The sequence below is a fragment of the Cricetulus griseus genome, chromosome 3 (genome assembly GCF_003668045.3).
Source record: "Cricetulus griseus strain 17A/GY chromosome 3, alternate assembly CriGri-PICRH-1.0, whole genome shotgun sequence".
NCBI classification, from domain to species: domain Eukaryota; kingdom Metazoa; phylum Chordata; class Mammalia; order Rodentia; family Cricetidae; genus Cricetulus; species Cricetulus griseus.
The window spans coordinates 104,176,688-104,196,861 of NC_048596.1; positions in this window are offsets into that span (position 1 = coordinate 104,176,688).

Below are 20,174 nucleotides of genomic sequence, written 5' to 3' on the forward strand. Positions count from 1 at the left end.
AACAGTTGCTTTTGTAGGAGTTAGTCCTTGACTACTATAGTCTGATGCCATCTCCAGTTTGGCTGACCTGTCTCACCATCAGGCCTGTTATTCTTCATAGCTAACTGGATAAGTGCATATAATAGAATAAACTGCTTTTCTATGAAAAATGAGAGAATGAAAATAATTTGGATTTTGACTTTATAAGACCTCAATACCCTTCACCCGAAAGGCATCCTGGAATGTCAAGCAAGAAATATATCAGAAGAGACAACAAGGTGAAAGTGCTTCAGGGTACACACTATTAGATATATCTTTCTCAAGCTTTTGGGAGTGATAGAGATATGGGCCAATAGGTAAAGCACTCCCCACACAAAGATGAGATCTGGAGTTTGGATCTACAGTTTCCATACAAATGTCAAGTGGACATGGTGGCTGACCTGTATACTTAGCAATCTGGGGTTGCATCAGGGATCCTAGAGCAAATAGCTAGTTAGTCTGGTCAGAATGGCAAACTCTGGGTTTAAAGGGCTCTTAACTTCAATAAATGATGTGGAGTGAGATTTGGGGATATGTCAATCTCTGACATTCACCTGAATATACATACATATGGGTATGTACCTACTGTGTATACATGTCTGTGTATACATGAGGATCTATTATAAACAAACACTACACAAGCATGCATGCACCTGTGTGTGCGCACGCGCGTATACACACACACACACACACACACACACACACACACACACACACACACTCCAAAAAGAAGTTTTATATATATAGAGAGAAGGGGGAAGAGTAAGATGAATGGAATTTGGGCATATGGTGTTTTTGTGCTATAAGAGCAGTGAACGCTCAGTGAAAGTCTATGCGTTGAACACCATCTCCAACAGAACACACTGTTCCAGGCGAATGTAATCCTAGGAAGTCTGTATTTGTGCTTAAAGATTTAGAAAGGGCTGACAGAGATGTACACATCGTTTGTTCTCTGAGCTTTGTACATAAATGATGACCCAAATCAATGAAAGATTTAATCCAAACTGATGTGAATGCAAATGCCCTCGTCAGAGCCAGCTGCCATGGTTAGTTCAGTACATCTGGGAAACAGCTGTCTGGCCTCGTGGATACACTGCTTGTATTCAACTTCAAATGGGTGTCAAGAATAAAAGGAATGTATGTGATTAGAAGGTAGTTCCCATTTCAGAAAGGCACAGGCATTTCTGAGTACTTCTCTGAGCAGATTCTGAATTGCCCTCCTCCCCTAGAGGGAACATGATGGAACATTTTCCACCTTTCCCATTCATGCTCTGAGGGTGCCTGGGCAAGCTGGGAGGGGTAGCTTGTTTAATGATTTTAAAAGCCCTCTTCTCTCATGATTACACAGAGTCAGTAATGGGAGAGTCATTTTCAAGGCCAAGTATAAGTGATTACTCACTGGGATGCAGAGGTTATGATAGGATGAGCCCAAGCCGCTGCTGATAGTCAGAGGCAAGATGCAGAGTTTGACCCTCTAAGGCAAGAAGCTGCAGAGCTTGTACCTCTGAGCTAGACAGCTGATGAAATGCCTTTGCCTTGGGATTCATACTACAACAATAGGCTAATAGATTGATGCCATAAAGGCGCTGACCTTTGTAGGCAGGAACATTTTCTCACAGGAGAGGCAAAGGTACTACAGGACCCTGTGTGCTACAGTTTTGACAGTGACTGACAGCATGGGCTGGTCCCAGTCCCCAGGAAGTGGATGCATAGACTTTTGCATTGTTACCCTTTGATTAACTTCTGACACACTTTACAACACAAAACTCTTAGAGGAAATTGCTCTGTAATGCTGGCTATCACATCTAGAAACTTTGCCAATGGGAGCTAAAATTGTCACTAAAGCAGTTTGACTGGAAATAATATGGATTTCTCTGTCTCTCTGTCTCTCTGTCTCTCTGTCTCTCTGTCTCTCTGTCTCTGTCTCTGTCTCTGTCTCTCTCTCTCTGTGTGTGTGTGTGTGTGTGTGTGTGTGTGTGTGTGTGTGCACGCACACACGTATGTATGTACATTGAACATTTTGGTCTTTGAGTCTTTGGACACCAAATGCTATTATTCAAATGCAATATTCAGAAAAAATATCTTCACATGTTACAGACATATTGAGCCTGAAGAGACTTAAGGTCACAATGAAAATAAATAATGCATGAAGTCAGAGGCCTGAAGCAAATGTTAACTAATTTCAAAATGGGTCAAAATCACAACAATTAAGTTCCTGACATGTGAAGTCATTTTTTCCTTCTTAAAATATTAACCAACTTGCTTCATTTCTTCTAGATTGATTTGTAGAGCATAAAAGGTCATTTTGGAGGTGGGGGTGTGGGGATTTGGCTTCTACAAGCCATCCATAATGAGAGCCAATAAATTAGGTAAAGCCCCTGTTTACCTAAGCTGAAATATTGATGTCCACAACCACATCGAATGCAAATCTCTGCATTAATCATTTTTCTCCAGTCAGGAATTCAGACCATGGTAACACATGCTTTGATAGACCTATACATCATAGTTACAGCAGCATTAGACAGTGCCTCAGTGACAGAATACAAATATATGGCAATGGATTGCCTTCATTTTTCCCAGCCTGACTTTGTGTCTGCTCAGTCTTTCCTGAGGGTGGGAGGTTTGGGCATTGATTTGGGTCACCCTTTTGGCTCAAGAAAAGAGTAAAGCATATGGACAAGAATGTTCTTCTGTTGCTAAATGCTAAGTAAGCCAGAGAAGGGTCACGTGGGGAGTTCCTGAAGCATAGAAGTTACAGCATCCATGTCCCATGAAGTGTGGCCCATGAACTGCCTGCAGCAAGGCTTGCTGGAAAAATTAAACTTCCTAATCACTACTCATAACATGTATTTCCATTTCAATAGGCCAGGAACAGATTGTTTTAATGTTTTATAAGATCCTTGCATCTTTACAGAATGCAAAATTTAAGACCTGCTATGCAGGCTGTCATGTGCCAGATCTTGAACATCACTCTGATCCTACCACTTCATACAAAAAGGTGTTAGTTTACCAAATAGATTCCAAATCTTTTAGTTTTATACTTAGCGCCTTCTTCTGCTTTGGTCGAGAACCAAATCTAATCCTTAGGACTGCTGTCTCCTCCATATGCAAGACTCTTCAACTGTGAGCTCCAATAGAAATGCTTTACCTGGCTTCAGATTGACTCATGAAAATGCCTGTTCAGTTGCTTTACTTGACACTTCAAAGACAAGCATGGCAACCAAACTCTTTGCAACCCCTATGCAGATAGTATTCTCGATATTCTCCTGTCATTCTTTATTTTTATTAAATAAGCTACCATGTGAATCACTTGAAGAATGTACCTGTAATTGCTACCACAGCCCATCCTGTTCTTCCAGAGTGGTTCTGCTTCTTTCCTGTAACACAGTGACCGGCCACCTTTTTTTTTTTTTTTTCAACTATTTTTATTTGAATTAGAAACAGGATTGTTTTACATGATAATCCCATTTCCCTTCTCCCTCCTGTCATCCCCTACCTGCCACCCCCAACTAAAACCTTATCTGTCACATATCTTTTATGCTCCCCCTGGATGGTGAGGCCTTCTATAGGGTATCATCAGAGTCTTTTGTATCCTTTGGGATAGGGCCTAGGCCCACCCCCATGTGTCTTGGCTCAGGGTGTATTCCTCTATATGGAATGGGCTCCCAAAGTCTACACCTATGCTAGGGATAAATACTGGGTTTCAACAGGAGTTCCCATAGATTTCTGAGGTTTCCTCACAGAAACCCATGTTCCTTGGGTCTGGATCAGTCCCATGCTGGTATTCCAGCTATCAGAATGGGGAACAAGAGTTCCCGGAGGCCACCAACTTTTTATGCTGTCTTTTGACTTGAATTTCTCAAATTAATCTTTCACATGATAACTGTCTATTATTTTAAAAATACATTTGACTGAGTCACTTGTTTCTTTAAATGAACTCATGTAGGATAAATCCCAAGTTTCTAAACCAGACACAGCTGCCCTGTCACAGCCAGCCCCCACACACAGAGTTTCTGCCCCACCTGTCTTACCTGTCAATCAAAACAACTTAGAAACAGGAAAATTAAAAAAAAAACTATGCCTCTGTTTCCACTTTGTCTAGAATACCACTTCTCAATTGTATCTACTCTAGAAGATTATTAGCCAAACTTATTGTTATAAGTGACATGTATACAATGGTTTCTACATTAATGCTATCAATTGCTTGCTGTGTAGATTGAACAAACTCCATGTATTAAAACAACTATACAAAATAAGTTAAAAGTTCCTTTTGATTCTCAGTAAATCTAGTATGTAATTACAATTATCAGACTTTCAAATAATCTCTTTGCAAACCATTGTTTTGGTCAGGTTTTTCTTAAACATTCTTCTACTTCTTATGCTATGACAATTAACACTCTCTGTGCCTATTTCAATTAAAACCATCAGCCTAATCATTGAAAATACTGTGTTTAGCCTGTCCTTTATCTTTTTACTACTATGTGACCTGTGCCATAAGGCCAGGCAAGAATCATAATCATCACTCTGATTTCTCAGGATGTAACTCAAACTCAGAAACTGACAATTTTGTGTTTTCTTCCTTCCATCTGGTCCATAAAATTAAAGAATACTGCCATGAGCAGCCCTCAGCATACTAAATAAAATGTTTTGATCTTTGAGTGTAAACACAGGGCTATGAACATGGTTCTCTCTGTAGTGTCTGGTCCTATGTCTTCTGTATGATCAGTTTCCAAAAGCCTGGCTAGAATTTCAATAGGCAGTGTTTGTATTTTAGGCATTTCACAGTGATAATCATCACCACAAAGTTTTTGAAATAGAGCATACACAGTCACTGTTAAAAAGAAAAAAATTGGGTATATTGGCCTCACTTAACCAGTATGATGTCTAAGTGGATTTTCATTAGGCTTTGAGTGTGTGTGTGTGTGTGTGTGTGTGTGTGTGTGTGTGTGTGTGTGTGTGTTTGTGTGTGTGTGTGTGTGTGTGTGTGTGTGTGTTTGTGTGTGTGTTTGTATGTGTATACACTCACATGCCATATAGCACACATGCAATAACTCAGAATAGTGTACAAAAATGAAATAAGAATGAAGGCCAGTGGTAGGAAAAGGGTAAATGGCAACTTGTAGAGAGCTAGAAACCCTCAGATTAAATTATCCCATAAATATTATTCTTTAGAACACAGAGCTTCTAAAATATGTACATGCTTTTTTTCATTTGTGTTACAACAAATAGAGAACAATATAATAAAGAATGATTATTAAGTACATAGCCTGACCCAGATGTTTTGTATAGCTCAAGATACTTGCTAGCAATGTTTTCTCTAGGTCTGTAGATGAGGAAACTGTGTCAGTAGGGTTTAGTAACTTATTCAAAGTCATGCTTTTAAAAAGTGCATGCAATACAGTTCATACTCTTTCATTTGGAAGGCATGTACTGAGAAATAAGTATGCCAAACACAGAATTAGGGGTTAAATATTCAGGAGTGAATAAAAGTTCAAGTAATTCCCTAATTTGTGTTAGGGTAATAAGGAATAGTATATAGGTTACAAAGCAGGCATGGTGACAGCTCATTTTGGGAGCTATGGCAGCTCATGTGGGAGCTATGTAAAGGAACCATATTGACCTGGGTGACAGCCATCCAGTCTGGCTTGCCTAGAGGAGTCATGTAAAACATATCAACATACCTTTCCAATAGTCACAAAAATACCTAACTTCATGAGGGAAGAATTGTGTTTTGAAACACAATGCTCTCAACTTTTGCTGCCTGTATTTTTGAGATCACAGCAGATCACTCTGACTTTGCAATCCAAGTGAATACCTGAAGTGACATTGTGTATTCCACATGGCTTCCAGTAGCATCGTTCTCAGAAGATTCATGAGGATGAGACACTATTATATCACAGAGGGATGCTTAACATGTGTGCAGGCATGGGTCTGAGTGGCACCGTTTGGAGATGGCCCAGAGTTCAGCATGTCTTCAGGTTAATGGGTCTTCTCTGCTTTGTGCCTCATAATGATTCTTCAATTTTTTTTGTTTTCTTTGGATTTATGAAGAAGACTAATATCCTAGCCATTTAAATAAGATCCATATGTATATACACACACATATGTGTGTATGTGCTTGTGTGTGTGTGTGTGTGAGAGAGAGAGAGAGAGAGAGAGAGAGAGAGAGAGAGAGAGGGAGAGAGAGAGAGGAAGGGAGAGAGAGATGCAACAGCAAATAAAAGCAATAAAGCAGAAATTTAGCCTGTAGATCCTTGCTCTGTAGAGCAACCTCATCAGAAATATGGAGAAATTCGTTTTTAGCCCTTGTGGCATTTTTCCTTCAGCAACACATAGGGCACTTTTGACTTTCAGTGTCTAGTTCAATGTCACAAGACAATGTCATCATTCTAATCTTCTTCACAAGCTCCAGTGCATCTGGCTCTATTCCCTTATGTCTTTTCTGTTTCCCAGTTCTTTGATTTTCTTTTTGTGGCTCTGACATACCATACAATGTAGTTGAAAAGAGATCATTTCCTATTGACTATGCATTTGACTAAATTCATTCTTGTTATGCTTGCCACCCTGTGTGTAATAAACTGTCTCAACATTAATGTAGGCCATAGAAGACCAATAGACAGCCCCTATTCATGAAGTATTTCTTAAGTTCCATATGTTATCAAATTTACAAGATCTGTGGCAGAGCCACTATTGGGAATGGTAAACCCCGAGTAACACAATAAATAAGAGATGGTGTCTATAACAAGTATGCATTTCCTTTTGAATACCCCTCTGTCTCCCTTTCAGGACCATGCAGTTGTTAAGCCTAATTTTATGACCAATGTCATAATGTTAAAGTTGTCAGTCTTTATTGTACTCTCAGCTGTGAGGTCTCTCACACCCTCCCTTTACATGCTACTCTAATTTGGGATGTGGATTGAAATCCCAGAAGTGGTGAGCTTGGGCTCTGAGCACACTGTGCATTAATTTACTGCACACTGACATCCATTAATTTTGACTGGTACTATCAATTATACTACATGACAGGGAGATAACTATGTTATCACCTTTACAGAGTGTCTTTCTTAGGAAATATATGTAGTCTTAGCAACACTCTAATACTGATGGATAGCTCTCTCTTCTTAAAGCACAATTTTGTGGGAGTCTTTTCTATGAGACCTTAAAAATGCAAGCTCATGTAATGCCTCTGCAGCTTGTATCACCTATCTGTATAGATAATTAATAAATCTACCATGATTATTCTGATAAAAGGAAAGAATGTGTCCATCACTATTCTGGACCTTTTAAATACATCTGCTTTGCATGAATGAAAGTTCATCTGAAGAAGTGATACAGCTTTGTCTGGCCTTAGTGAGTTTCCCCAGGTTTATCTGTCACTATAAGTCTCTCTCTCTCTCTCTCTCTCTCTCTCTCTCTCTCTCTCTCTCTCTGTTTGTGTGTGTGTGTGTGTGTATTTTATTAAGGCAGGGTCTTTATAGGCCAACTTCAATCTTATTATATGGTTGATGCTGGCTGAGAATTCCTGACTTGCTGCCTCTACTTCATTAGTGCTGGTATTACAGGCATGTGCCATTATGTCCGATTAACTCTTCTCACTTTTGAAAGTCCATTTGACTTCACCTTATGTGATCATATTCTGTCTAATACTGTTACATTGCCAATGTATATATTTTCTGTCTGGTCTTCCTTCTAGATTGTTTCTAGATGTTTCTTTTCTGACACAAGTTCTACTGTCAAAAGAAAATTGAATGTTTTGTTAAGCTTCAGGCCTCTTAAATTACTTCTGTTAAATCAGTCATGGAAAAAGATTAGGAAAGAACTTAGAATTATTCTCTGGCCTCCAAATTCACCCAAAATAAAATAGAATCTTTGCCAGGAACGCCTTGCAAGTACTTCACCCAGGATAAGCATGTGGTAGCTACTCATTCTACTTTAGGCACTATTAAAAGTTATTGTAAACAAGAGCAAGACATAGTACTTTCTCGTCTCCTTGCATTCTGTTAAACTCTATTTGGAGGACTAGACAAATAGCCCAGTGTTTAAGGGCACTTGCTGCTCATCCAGAGGACTCAACTATGGTTCCCAGCACTCATGTTGGGTGGCCCACAACTGCTTGTAACTCCAACTCCAAGGGATCTACTACCCTTTTCTGTCATACTTGGGTACCTGCACACATAAAGCATACACATATAAAATAAATCTTAAAAGGATTTAAAAATATATTTTTGTAGTCTTACTCATTTTAAACCACACATGCTTTCTCGCTCAGAACCTTGTTACCCGTGCCTGTGATGATCTGTCTACTGGCTCTTTCTCCAGATGAAAATGTTGGCTGCAGTAGAGTCAAAATCAAAGGCACAGGTGTTATGTATCAGCTGAGGTGAGAAAGAATGGGGCTGCTTTTAGCTATGCACATCTGTGCCCATTTGAAAATGGAAGAGTGAGACATTTTTAATCATGTAATTTTAGCATACTGGGTCACTCCATTCATGTGAAGTGCATTTAAACAGAAAAGACCTAACATGATTTGGAAATTGTCATTATCTGTCTTTTTGAAAACAGACTGAATCATACATAAAATGTGGAAATTCCTTCCTCTATTTGAGTAGTATAGTTAAGAAAGTCCAGCTAATTCATTAAAACGGATCTATTCTAAACTTCAACTCAGATCCTGAGGAGTTTTAGTGAAACAAACAGTTCTTCCATCTACATACATCACTCCTAAGTGTGCTCACCAGTGTGAAAACAGACATCTATGAGGCTTTGTAATTACAGTTATAGCCATGTGATTTTAAAGATTTTAGAACTGAAAAACATTTTTTCAAATCATTTTTAAAATGTGTGTCAGTCACATTCATCTATGCATTTTTTTCTGATAAGTTTAAGCTTTCACTACCCATTCTCCCATTCTTACCTAATCCACTGCTGCTGATCCCCTTCTTTGAAAGTAGGCCACTCCTGAATCCATGTGGTTTGTTTGTGTTTGTTTGTGTGTGTGTGTGTGTGTGTGTGTGTGCATCTCTCTCTCTCTCTCTCTCTCTCTCTCTCTCTCTCTCTCTCTCTCTCTCTCTCTCTCTCTGCTCTCTCTCTCTCTCTCTCTCTCTCTCTCTCTCTCTCTCTCTCTCTCTGTGTGTGTGTGTGTGTGTGTGTGTGTGTGTGTGTGCATGAACCCACTCACAGGTCCTATGCAATGGGCCACAATTTTGCTTTCTTCATAATTGTGTATCATATCATTTACCCTCATCTTATGGTTCTTAATATCATCTTTCTGTCCTCTTGAGGGAGATAATTTAGATGTCCTATTTAAGGATGAATATTGGATGATCACTTTGACCAATAATGAGTCTCTGTACCCCCCTTTGAAATAATATGCATCTATGATTACAGCAAAGAGCATAACTAGTCTATGGATATAAATGTAAGTGTTTAGAACGCAATTTGACTACCATTTAGCAAAAAATCAATAATAAATTTATCCTTATGCCCTGTGACCTCCCTAGCTTTTGTCAAGGCTTAGAGCACCAGGCTTGTATTTCCATCTGTGGAGGTGGCCTCATTTATAGTCATAATACAATCTGTTGCCTTTACAATACTCATGCTACAGTTATATCAGTGGGTGCATGCTGATGGAAGTTCAGTGTTGTGGAGCACAGAGTCCACAGCTAATAAGATTAATTTGCTACTGCTTCAATCTGAATAGTACTTTCTGGCATGAGAAAAGCAAGTTTCCAACTCAATTCCATCTTGATGAGAGTGGGAAGATAAGGGAGAGAAGGAACAGTTGTGACCCATTTAAAACTCAGGAGTTTTTAACAAAGCAATATAGAAATTACTTTTTAAGGGGTTTGGTTTTTTCAGACAGGGTGTCTCTGTGTAACAGCTCTGTCTCTATGGGAAGTAGCTCCCTAGACCAGGCTGGCCTCCATCTCACGGGGATCTGCCTGCCTCTGAGTCTAGTGCTGGGATTAAAGGCATGTGCCACCACTGCCCAGCTAGAAATTACTTTTTATTATGCTAACAAAATCACAATTAAAATCAATAAATTTGAAATGAGGAACCATGTGTGGATTGAAAATGGTGCTTCCTGAAAACCATGGATATTTAACTGAAACCACCAGGGCCAGATGCGGAATATCTTCTTATGAGTTATTGGTCAAGGAGTTCCCAGAGAAGTCCACAAAAGCTATTCTTATTCTTCTTGACAGCCTAGCAGAAGAAAGTGGCAAAACTCTACTGTTTGGGACCCCATGGGCTTTGGACAACATCCTATAATAATTAGAACATTCTCCTCAATATAGTCAGAATAGAGCCTGGTAGAGATGTAACCTTCTCCAGGTCCATTCAGTTTGATGGTGAGCAATAACTGAGATATCTGATTACCTACAGGACAGATCATTGGTTCTCTTGTCTCCTCTTGTCAGGGTTCAATTTTGCATCAATAAATACAGGTATTGTTTACTTATGATGATTACATATGTTATCTAAAATTCTTATTCATGAATATAGGCTCTGATAATTAGGGGTTGAATATATCAATGCATAAGTTGAAAATGCATATGCCTCTTGAGTCTCTTTGCAAAAACACACGGAATGAATTAAATGTACAATTAACTTACCCTGAATTCTGCTAGTTTGTCATTATTTGTTGCTGTGTTTTCCTTCTTGGAGGAGTACAGGGAATTAAAACAACACCTTTTTGGTAGAGGCTACAGGGTCACTACTTTCCTTTTTCCTAAATAATTAATTCTGCAAACATTTGACTATGTGAAAGTTTTAATGTAAAGTATGTCTAGTAGAAATTATCTGCTTAAAAAGTCTATCTGTCCTGGTGCTCTGCAGTCTAAGTGACAAGGAGACACAATGTCCCCCGTGACTGCAAAAGAACACTCTGGTTCTCTTAACCAAGAACACACAGACAGCAGATGCTGCTTCACTATGTCTTCTCCATGAATTGAAAAAGGGGCAAACATTTAATGCACATCAGCAACAATGACAATTGTGTTGAGTGACCCTTTCCCATTTTGATCTCTCAATTCCTCTCGATGCAAATATTTTAATTACTCCCCAGTGATGATGGCTTAAAACTTAATGCTGCAAGATGCTAATTAACATGTCTCTGGTCAGACAAGAAGTGAGTGGAGGGGTCAAAATTTGAATGTAAGTCTATATGACTTCAAAACCCCTGCTCTGTACATAGTACTTATGAAATTTTCTGCTATCAAAGTAGGGTATTATCCATGTGTGTCTTTTATAGCCAAAATAGACATGTGAGAAATCATAAGAAATATATGCATCACTGCACTCAACTGTCTGTCTTTGCATGAGTTTTGTAAAATAAAACATTTTTCTATACACTAGAAAACGTATATACACTTTTGTGTGTACATGCATATTCCTCATCTTTGACTGCAAAGTTCTATGCTAGACCTTTAAAATTATTGTTACAAGAATGATTTTTACTCCCTTTTCTGAAGATTTTTTCCTTCTGCATTTACACTAAGAGCAAGGCCACATGGAGTTGCTTCCTGTAAATTTCCATTATTTTTCCCAGTGTGGATGGTCCTGGCAGTGAGTTTATCTCCTGCTAAGCACATGTCTTCTTGGCTGTGCAGTTGAACTATGCCAAATTGCCTTAGCTCTTTGGTCTTGCCTGTGGTATAATACTTGCCAGGAGTTTCCCTTGGGGAAATTAGCTGAGCTAAGTAGCTCCAGATATTTTTGCCCCAAGTTTCCTCAAAATAACCTGGATTTTTTCCAACTCCTATGTTCCACCTTTCTGGTCTCTGTTGTGCAAACCTCTTAGTTGACCTTGACTATCCCTAATTGGAAATCACCACAGGTAGCACAAGGAATGGGCCTCTAGTTTCTGTCTTTCCAAATGGTTAACTGCTTTGCTTATGATGGAGCAGGAGTTTGGTTAAAAGGAGGCATCCCAAGCTCATGATCAGAAATCAGAGATAGATTAAAAACACGAGGCAGATGCTTCAGTCCTCTTCCCTGTGCTTTCAGAAAGTGAATCTGCAATGTAAACAGGAAGGTGAACTCCTACAGAGTCAGTTAATTGTGTATCACCGGATGTTGGGGACAAAATAGAAAACAGGATACATAGTGAATATCCTCTATTCATGAAGCTCAATCTTAGGCTTACCTTAATTTTGGAAAATAAAAGGTCACATTTCCCCAAAAAGGAAGTAGTAATACTAATGTATCTGAAAATGACATCAAATGTAGACCCACAAGGATGGTCAAACTCTATTTGTATTCAAAGAGTGCACTTAAAATTTAATCTTACAGGTGTTATAGACAACTTGTCATATTCAAAAAGCTACTGTAAGTGCTTTATAAACATTAATTTAACCTTTGTATTATCTCTAGCCCATGAAGATGACTGGCCATCATCAGCCTCACTTCATAGATGAGGAAACTACAACCCAGAACATTGAATAACTTACCCATAGTTAAACAATCAGCAACTAACGTAACTTATATTTTAACCTAACAGCAGCATTCTTATTCCAAACAATAAAAACCACACCTTTCAGTTAATACACTGAAATACAAACTTCTTTGAGTTGGGATTGAAAAAGGGCTAGACAGTAGTCATTTGACTACAAAAAAGTCCTGTATGCTTCAGGCCATTTCCTTTTTGTCTGTTAGTCAACTGCTCTCACAGGGTAGTTCTGTTATATAACTGATGATAGTACCAGACACTGAGGTTGTCACATGGGGGCAGACATTCAAAAGCCTTAAAAATACCATATTGTTCCACAGTGATGAGAATGCATGGGGCTATGGACTCAGGCCTAAGCTGAAGGATACAGAGGAATTGAATGGGCCAAAATAAGATCTGGGCAGAGCAATACAATTTCCTGTGTTGGTTTGCCACCAGGATCCCAAGATAGCATATTCATATTTTTGCTTCTCAGTCTATCTGGAGCCCACCATGACCCCAGGCAGTTCCAGTCCCTAAAGAGAACATGTAAATGATCTTTTCCTGTCTAAAAAGCAATTTCAGCAGCTAGCAGCATCTTCTCCAACACCCTTGCACATGCAGAGAGAAGATTGAGAAAAGGAGCCCACTCTATCAGGCAAGTCCAAATCTGTCTCACACAGCTCGCCTGTCACAGGGAAGGGGGGAGCAGCTGCACTGACAAGGAGGGTCTCTCCTTGTCATTGTTTTCATAAATGTAAATAGACAGAGTTCTTAAAATCCAGGTAATGTGATGAACAAAGAAAGAAAAAAAGTGTTGATTTTTCTAATTCTGAAAACAAAGCTTGCTAAAATAATGAAATTTGACCACTAGATACTATCTAAGGTGCACTTTGGTTTTCAAAGATCCCTGCATCCCCCTTCTCTTGCTGTCTCCTTCCCTTCTTTCTTCCACCCTACCTCCAGAAATACATAGAGGCAAAAAGACAGTTATTGGACTCTGTTAAAATGTCCCCCACACTTTGGATGTCAGTCTTTCTATTATGAACCTGTCCTCCTCATGTATGTGCAGATGTCAGAGGCAAATAGCAGTTGTATTGCTCAATGTCTCTCTTCCTTATTGAGAAAGGGTCACTTCATTGGCCTGGGGATCTTCCCAATTGACTAGTTACTGAGGCAGGGGCACTCCACCTCTCCTAAGAGAGGATTACAGGCATGTGCCACCCTTTCTGGCCTTTCCCATGAGTGTGGTCTATTCAGGTCTGAATCTCAAGTCAGCATGCCCTTCCATGGGAAATTGTTTACATATGGAACCATCTTTCTCACCCCTAGTAGCTAAAGATTTAGCATGTATATTGTATTATTCTGAAGTACTTTTCTTTCCCCATTCTTATGCTCTATCTTATTTGTTTTTTATTTAAATTAGAAACAAGTTTAATTTATATGTCAGCCCCATTTCCCTCACCCTCCCGTCCTTCCCTGCCCCCCACCAACCCCCTATCCCATGTCCTTTCTGCTGCCCTGGGAGGCTCGTGAGGCCTTCCACGGGGGATCTTCAAAGTCTGTCATATCATTTGGAGCAGGGTCTAGATCCTCGCCCGTGTATCTAGGATGAGCGAATATTCCTCTATGTGGAATGGGTTCCCAAAGTCCATTCATGTACTAAGCATAAATACTGATCAGAGGTCCCATAGATTAACCACCACAAGAGAAGCTATGAAAAAGGAGAAACCTAAGAGAGACATTCATGGGTCCCCAGAAAAGGGGAAAGGGACAAGATCTCCTGTCTTATCCTTTTATCTTACCCTGCTGGCTTTCTAACCAGCCTTCAGCAAAACTGCTCAGTCTTTACTTTAGAATATTTTACATAAAGGTCCAGTTCACATCATTCCAAAGGAGAGCGATCAGCTTGTGGGCTCCCACCATAGTATCTGTCCATCTCCCGAAATCATGTTTTTAAGTCATGTTTCCTCACCAATATTCATCTATGTAATGAGACCCATTACCCCTTTCCCTTTTTACTGTCAGTTGCATGTTGTTACTATCCAGAGGATGCTGGCTGTTTGCTGTCTTCACATTCACAATCTTTATTTCCTCTACAGACTACTTTCCACATCTCAATTTCTTAAATTTTGTTTCTTCCTAATATCTCTCTGGGCTCTGTGACCATGCTGGGTGGAAGTCACTAACACATGAGGTAGTCTCTGCATATTTACATCATTGCTGATTTGTTGCTATAAGACCTTATTGCTTTATTGGTGAGCAGTTTATCTAGATCTATATGGGGGAATTGCAGCTCAGAGGATGAGTGAGCAAACTCAAACTGACTTCTGTCACTGACTTAGAGATGAGCTTTCTGTTCCTTTTCAACTATCATGACTATCGCCTGCTTATTCTTTCTTTTAGCCCTCTGTCTTGTGGCTCTAGTCCTATGCAGACCTGGTGCTTGGTTCCCACATACTGCATGCTGTTCGCTGTCTCTCACATCATTCTTCACAGACAATGCCTGGATTTCTGGCTCTCTGTAATCTGCTTCTCATTTTCTATAAGCTCATTTGGCCAGTTCCCACTACAAACACAACTACATTTCAGGTACCTGAGCGCTTCTTGTGGGCTCTTCATTGAAGTATTCAGCCTGGCCATATTTGAATCTAAATGCTAGATGATTGATTCATGATACTTCTCAGTTTGCAAACTTTATCAGTTATCATTATTGACTTGTAAAAACCACTTCCTTTAATTTATATGTTTCTGCATTTTTCCCTCTCTACAATGCCTGGTTTCCACTTGCTTACATGCATATGTGCATAAGTCATTTCTGTCATCATACTTGCTCTTTGCTCATGAATCTCATTCAATGTCACTAACATTCACAACCACTGAGCATAACATAAATTTTATATTATGTATAGCTCTGGTCAGAATGAACATTATGTAAATTATGAAATCATATACTGTAAAGCATGTGTGCACGCATGAGTGCACACCACACAGACACACACACACACACACACACACACACACACACACCCTATCACCAGTTTCCATGAATCACTGTTTATGTATATTATCACTCATACACATCTACAGTTGTTATTACAACTTTCTGAATGGTATCAGACATGCCCTGCTCCCTACCTTACAATAATACACAGCAACATTGCCTATGCCCACCCTTTTTTAAACATACACAGTCCTATTCAAGGTAAAAGTTCTGGTGTGTACACATTATAACAGATACTTTTTCAAAAAATACTCAATGTGTATAATTCTGCTGTATTTTTAAAATCAGACTTTAGTCTTTAAGTATGATTGGTGAAATATATGAGTGTTGTCCATGAAATCTGTTTTCCTGAGAAGCTTTGTTGTTTTCTATTCCTTGATTTAGCAAAGCACAGGTATTTTAGCAGATAATGTTATGAGAAAGTGACTCTTATTCCATATACATGTGCAGTTACTTTATGAAAAGCAAATTGCATATAAATGTCATTTTGATTTCTCTTATTTCCTTTTTATAGTAAGCACTATGCCTTCAGATTTCTTTTTATTGCTGTGTTTTCTAATTGCTGTGTTACTCCTAATAATTTCTCATTAATTCTTACATTGATACCCTCCCAAACTATTTTTAACTTCCTAAAACTATGAGTAACACTAAAATCAATAACCTTGTGCATATTAAAGTAGATATGCCTAGAAAAAGAATGGCTAGGTCACGGAACAGGTAAAGGTTTAGTTTTCTTCAAGATACAAGCTTGTACTCAGGAGGGTATGTGTAAGTATCTGCACTTGACCACAATGTTTAAGTGTGTAAGCAGCCCACCTGGGACCCAAGATTTTTTGGTGGATTAGAGTGTGCATGTTTGACATGGGTGTGTATATGCATGTTCTTATGTGTATGGGTTCATGTGTGTTGAGGATGAGTGGGTATCTACTTGAGTGCCTGTGCTTGTAGAGACCAGAGGGGGACACTGGGTATCTTCCTCCCTCAATGACCTGCCTCTTTAGTTACTGAGGCAGGGTCTCTCACAGAACTCAGAACTTGTCCATTTGGTTAGTCTAACTAGCCAGTTTTCTCTGGGTCTTGAGCACATGAAGAACAGATGGACTAGTACATTTGCATACGTTTTTATGTTTCTGTTAGTCACAAAACTCTGGTACTCAAACTTGTGGAAAAGCACATTATCTACTAAAACACCTCCCAGACTCTATGTATTTTGCTCTGTGCATATGGTACCCACCATTTCTACTTATTCATCAAACCTAGTTTCAAATCACTCATTATTATCTTGATTCTGCATTACTCAAAGTCATTTTTCCTCAGTAGTACCGCATTTCCATCTCTCATGAATAAATGCCTTCCTTTTTGGTCCACATCCCATGCAAAAGTGATACTGATATTGTTCCCATGGTTGTCTACTTTCTTATTTACAGCTTAATTTTTATTTTAGGAGTTATTACTATGTGCATTTATGTGTATGATGTGTGTGTCCAGGGGATGCACATGTGGAGATTCAGAGGAAATCCCCCAGAAGCCCTTCCTCTGTGTATACTGAAAATTAAAACCAGGTAGGCAGACTTATGTGGCAAGCTCTTTCACCTGTTAAGGCACCTCACCAGCCTCTCTCACATTCTTAATTAATATCCTACCTACGTCTCAAGGCTTCAGCAGTCTGATTGCTAACTATGAGCAAATTCTCATCTCTAATTCTCACATTGTATTCATGCAGTCTTTGTAAGCAACACCGGGTATGGCACATTTCATAGAATTTCTAAGCTCTATGGCTTTCCATGACTGGCCCACTCAAAGAAGAAAGAATTCATTTCTCTCAGAATACCTGGTGTATGTTTAATGCATTTTATTTTGCCTCTTTGCTTGGCTAATATTTATTTGTATAGTTCCTAACCAAGGGAATCCTGGGATCCAGAGTGTAGAATACTTTTCTTTTTCATCTTTGTTTTTCACATCTTTAGCAGGCTCTCAAAAACTACCATTGAGTGATTGAATAAATGAGCAAAAATGAATAAATCAAGTGTTATTTCTATCAAGTGCCCTTAAGTAATCAAAGTTTGTAATGCCCAATATTTTACTCACAATTTAAAATTCTCTATTAACATAGCACAAAAATGTGATGCAAGAACTTCGATTGAAAAAAAAAAACTATCCTAAAACCAATTTACAAGGAAGACTGCTTGATTATTTGTTAATTTTCCCCAGAATGTTTTATTAATTAGCCTCTTTGGTCTGTAACCCTTTTTAATAATTATCACATTGCATATCAGTAGTGTTAAGAATTCCAAAAATGAAATATAATTGAAAATAAATTCATCAACTAGCTCTCCCATCATCATAAATTGATTCTAGTCCAGTCAGATCATTCTTTCTTCTCATGATACTTTATATGGTTAACATTATACGCTAGGAAGATTAACAGGTATGTATTATTACAGCTATGTAGAGGAAAATAGGAAATGCTGTTTCTGAGACTTGGACTGCTCTGCTTTTAGCACAAGTCCAGCATCTCATAAGGTGCTTTGATCTGACACAGACTGGACAGTCATAACAGTTATTACCTTCCTTATTTATTACAGCTTCCTCGGCTCTTCTTTTCTGTCATATTTTAGGCAGGTCTTCTCACAGTCTATTTTACGGGCACACTGTATCATGTAGCCTGTTCATAACACAGTCAGTGACCAAGGAGTGATATGTCCATATCTGGCCAATTTGGGTCAAATGTTTTATCTTCTACATGAGACCTGACACCTTCATATTCTCCTGATTCCAAGTATATCTTAGGATGATGTTTCTATTATGTCTAGTATTACAATGCACTAACCACTTGTCAAGTCACATAGTTTCAAGAAGGAATCAGCATGAACTATGACTGTAAGAATTCCTTCAGGCTTGTAGCACAGTACCATTACATTATATCATGATTTTCATACAAATAAGTAAATACTCCAAATTCATTGTCACCTTTCAACACTGGCTATGAACATTCTGCCAATCTGCTTTGTTTTCTAGTACCTGTTAGATAACATATTTTTAACAATAGTGTCATTGGATTGATATTATTTTGGGGGGGATTGTTTTGAGACAGGATTTCTCTGTGGCTTTGGAAGCTGTCCTGGAACTAGCTCTTGTAGACTGGTCTTGAACTTACAGAGATCTGCCTGCCTCTGTCTCCAGAGTGCTGGGATTAAAGGCGAGCACTACCAGTGCTCAGCAGGATTAATTTTCTTAATTTAAATGAAGAACATGAAGCAACAAAAATGTATCTATCTACTAGGGTGATTCACCTATCAATTTACAATCTACTCCCACTCTTTACATCTTAGAAGAGTCATCTAAATTCATACCTTCAGATTCCCCATCTTTTAAATGGATATACAACTCTCTGTTATGCTGACATATTTGCAACTTTAAAAATATATATTGCCTATCAGCAAACTGTTCAGTAAGGACATAGATAATAATTATTTTGAATCTTTTTTTTTGTTTTTTACAGGGTTGGTAGTTACTCTCTGAGGCAAAACATTCTTACAGCTCAAGTAGTATCAAAGAAGCACATAAAATAAATGAACAAATGAAGTGGCCATGTCCTAAAATGAAGTATTTATAAAACCAGGTATTGAGACAAACTTGGCCTGTATGGCAATTTGTTATTTCCTGGCATACACTGAATATGGAACAAATGAGAAGCATTATTATCATAAACTAGACTCTCTTTCTATACTAAATGCTTTTTTGTGATCCTGTTCCATATTAATCTCTATCTAATCTGACATGTGATAATACTACTTTATGGTTAGATTCATAACTTCTCTGATGTTAGTCCTCATGTAAACATTTCAGTAAGATTATATGACTGCTAATATTGCATCTATTCCTGATAGAGGCAGCACACTGAAGTTTGGTCATTTTAATTTCTGATTCTTCCTTTTATATGGAGAATTTAGTAATTCTCCAATCATATTTTCTACTGTACCCAGAATCTACATAATTATGATATATTCATAAAACACAGTAAGGATTCTGGCAGGGTTTGGAGACAAGCAGTAATTATATAATCAACCATCTCTGGAGAACAGCTCTTCTCCATGAAATGTCCTGTCTTGCCTCCTAACTGCCCTGTAGCCTTTCTGACAACCCATCTCTATAATCCTATTTGTCTCAATTTGGATTTCAAGTTAGAACTACCTTAAAGTGTTTGAAGTGCAAACATTTCTCAGACCATATCGAAAAAGCAACAAACATAAAAAGAAAAGGAGGTAAATTTTCATAACACTTAAAACTCCTGCATTAAAAGATATCAAGAATGAAGCAAATTATCAAACTTCACACTGAAAGAAAAGCATCCTAAGACACTCCTCTGACAATGGACTGGAATTCAGGAGGCTATACAACAAGAAAGAAATCTGAAAACCTGTTACAACCAAATATAAGAAGATAAACAACACTATGAAAGGGGTGTAAATAATTTAAAAGTACTTCACAGAAGAAGATATAAATGGTCACTAAGTATATGAAAAAGCAGATGATATCATTAATCATAATGGGAATTAGGATGTATCACGAGAAAATCTACAATTAAAAAGATTGAGTATACCAGGCACTGATAAAATTTAGGATAAACAGGAATTTTCTCATAAATTATAGTTGAATACAAAATAGAGCAAAAGCTTAGACAAAACTCTTTTTGTAACTAAACACATATTCATCCAATTG